The sequence below is a fragment of the Canis lupus genome, chromosome 8 (assembly GCF_003254725.2).
Source record: "Canis lupus dingo isolate Sandy chromosome 8, ASM325472v2, whole genome shotgun sequence".
Taxonomy (NCBI): Eukaryota; Metazoa; Chordata; class Mammalia; order Carnivora; family Canidae; genus Canis; species Canis lupus.
This window is the reverse complement of record NC_064250.1, coordinates 5,726,709-5,730,445: the sequence shown is the minus strand read 5'-3', so window position 1 is coordinate 5,730,445 and position 3,737 is coordinate 5,726,709. Positions and strand designations below refer to the sequence as shown.

General features: G+C 36.4%; 1 pseudogene; it reads left to right on the top strand.

The window, feature by feature from the left end:
* The first annotated feature begins 364 nt into the window (after positions 1 to 364).
* LOC112657368 (methylsterol monooxygenase 1-like) lies at positions 365 to 1,949 on the top strand (annotated as a pseudogene).
* Positions 1,950 to 3,737: the final 1,788 nt, after the last annotated feature.

Genomic DNA, 3,737 nt, shown 5'->3' with positions numbered 1-3,737 from the left:
GCGGTGGGAGTGAATGGGTGACGGGCACTGGGGGTTATTCTGTATGTTAGTAAATTGAAAACCAATAAAAAATAAATTAAAAAAAAAACAAAACAAAAGAAGGGGGGGTGGGGTGGTGGGGGCGGGGGGAGGAGGCAGCCCTGGTGGCTCAGCGGTTTAGCGCCACCTACAGCTCAGGGTGTGATCCTGGAGACCCGGGATCGAGTCCCACATCGGGCTCCCTGCATGGAGCCTGCTTCTCCCTCTGCCTGTGTCTCTGCCTCTCTCTCTGTCTCTCATGAATAAATAAATAAAATCTTAAAAAAAAAAAGACCCGGCGCTGAGAGGTACCAGGCGGCAGCCGGCGCCAGAGGCTCGCATTCCCGCTCCTCGGCCAGAATTCTAAGGCTTTCTGCAGAGATTTGAAAAATGACAACAACAGCATCTTTAGTTCAGCATCCTTGGCTGTGGAGTATGTAGATTCACTTTTACCTGAGAACCCTCTACAAGAACCATTTTAAAATGCTTGGAACTATATGTTGAATAATTATACAAAGTTCCAGATTGCAACATGGGGATCCTTGATAGTTCACGAAGTTCTTTATTTCTTGTTCTTTTTACCTGGATCTTTGTTTCAATTTATACCTTTCATGAAAAAGTACAAAATTCAAAAGGATAGACCAGAAACATGGGAAAACCAATGGAAATGTTTTAAAGTACTTCTCTTTAATCACTTTTGTATCCAGCTTCCTTTGATCTGTGGAACTTATTATTTTACAGAGTATTTTAATATACCTTATGATTGGGAAAGAATGCCAAGATGGTATATGCTTTTGGCAAGATGCTTTGGCTGTGCGGTGATTGAGGATACCTGGCACTATTTCCTGCATAGGCTCTTACATCACAAAAGAATATATAAATATATTCATAAAGTTCATCATGAGTTTCAGGCTCCATTTGGAATGGAAGCTGAATATGCACATCCTTTGGAAACTCTGATTCTTGGAAATGGATTTTTCATTGGAATCGTGCTTTTATGTGATCATGTCATTCTCCTTTGGGCATGTGTGACTATTCATTTGATAGAAACTATTGATGTCCAGTCCATGGTGGCTATGATATTCCCCTGAACCCTTTAAATCTGATCCTTTTCTATGCTGGTTCTCGGCATCATGATTTCCACCACATGAACTTCATCGGAAACTAAACTACATTTACATGGTGGGATAGAATTTTCAGAACAGACTCTCAGTTTACTGCTTATAATGAAAAGATGAAGAAGATTGAGAAAAAGATGCAATAAATATCTCCTCTCAACCATCCTGAAAGCACACACCTTTCCTGAATTGAAGCGAATAGCTAACATTGCTTCTCTGGAGCAGAAATAAACATGTGTCTTGGCTGCTAAGTGATACAAAGAACATTAACAACCTTTAATTATCATCCTAGTGGGAACTTCTACTTTACATAAAATTCAGTATGTGTAGAAATAAGTAAATACATAATATGATTTTCATGAGGAGGTTGTAAAGGTCACGTTGCTAACTTTACAGAAAGGTTCTAAGTAATGGAAGAAGTATTAGTCTGTCTTTCCCCCAGTAACACCAGAGGCCTGAAGCTAAGATTGGTCTTTAAAATCTTGTAAATATATAGTGGCCATTTCAGTATCTCTTATCAGGGTGTCGGCCTTATATTGAACTTTAAACACTTTCTAGAATTTGCCTAAACATCCAAGTATCATGGGTCAAACCATATCAATTGACAGAGTGAGGCTGCCAAATCAGGAATAGCCCACCCCAAGAATTTCCACTCTGGTCCTGAGCTGACTGGTTTGGGGCGGTTTTCCTTCTTTGAGAAGCCCTTTCAGATGGCAGTGTACTACTAGTATCTATAAATTAAGGCATTTCCAAATTGTCGTAAATGGAATATTTTAGTCTAAAGGTTTTTGGGTTACTTGAATTTTAAAAAAAATGAGCTTTATTTCTGCTATCTACCCTTTCATTTTTGTATATCAACTTTTCATTATACTTAAAACTGTATCTTGAAACATTGTGAACTGACTTGCTGTATTTGCACTTTGAACTATTGAAATAAATGTGATTTTTTTTTTTTTGGTCTGATAACAAAAAAAGAAAGAGGAAGGAACATTACCCACATAGTTCTCTTAGTGCTATGCTGAGTTCTAAGTGCTACTACCTGAGATCCTTAATATAAAACCAGACCACAGTGTTTCAATGAAAGAAAATTGTAGTCCAACATTTCTTATAAGTATAGAAGCAAAAATTCTCAACAAAATGAATAAGTGGGATTTATCCCAGGAATATAAGATTGACTTAACATCTAGTAGCCCATCAATATAATATAGCATGTTACTGGAAGAAGACTGAAACATATAATCATTTTAATACATGTAGAATAAGAGACTTGACAACATCCAACACTGTTGCACAATTAAAAAATGTTCAACAAACTGTGAATAGAGGGAACTTCAACCAGATAAAGAGTTGGTATGAAAACCCCACAGCTAACAACACAATTAATGGTGAACAAATGAATGTTTTTTTTTCCCCAAGGATCAGGAAATGACAGCTATGTCTGATCTCACCACTTCTATTCAACTTTGTATGTCAATTGTATAGATATACTACATTTTATTTATCCGTTCATCTATGGATGGAAATTTGAGGTGTTTCTACCCTATGGCTATTATTTTCATTTGTCTAAGGTTTGGGGCAAAACTTTTTAAATTTCTCTTGGGTTTGTAGCTACCAGCGTAATTGTTGGGTCATATGGTAACTTTATGTTTAATACTTTGGGAATCTAACAAACTATTTTCCAAAGTGGTATACAACTTTTTATATCCCAACCAATAATGTATGAGGGTCCCCATTTCTCCATATTCTCACTTCATTCTAGTGAATGTGAGATGGAATCTCACAGTTTTGATTTGTATTTCCCTAATAGCTAATGATGTTGAGCATCTTTTTATGTACTTACTGGCCAAGTGTGTATTTTTTGGAGAAATTTCTCTATAGATTATCTATTTTTTTAATCAGAATACTTATCTATTTATAGAGTTGTAAGAGTCTTTTATATATTGCTGTATATTTTCACATATTCTAGATTCAAATCCCTTCTCAGGTACATGATTTGCAAATCTTTCCTCCCAATCTGTGAGTTCTTTCACTTTCTTAATAGCATTGTATGCAGCACAAAAGGTTTTAGCTCATATGAAGTCTAATTTATCTGTTTTTTTTTCTATTATCACTTTTGCTGTCATATCTAACAAACCATCACCTAACTTAACCTAATGAAGATTCATGTCTGTTTTATTAGGAATGTTGAGAAATGAATTAATAACAATTTGGGTCAAACTGTTATTTGTTGAAGAAGAGGGGATAGATGGTTTCTTTACAGTAACTAAGTAGAAAGTAATTATAAGACTCATAAGTAATTACCTTAAGAAGAAAAAAGAGGAGTCAAAGAAAGACCTAAGACTTTTTAGTCATGTAAAATTAAAACATAGAAATCTATATTAGAAAAAGTACCTCAGTAAGTTGGGCCAAATTTAATATTTAAAATTAGGAGTGGGGTGCCTGGGTGATGCAGTAGGTTAAGTGTCCAATTCCTGGTTTCAGCCCAGGTCATGATCTCAGGGTTGTGGGATCAAGCCCTTTGTCAGGCTCTGTGCTTAGCACACTGTCTGCTTCTGATTCTCTCTCCCTCTGCCCCTCCCACTCATGCTCTCTCTCTCTCAA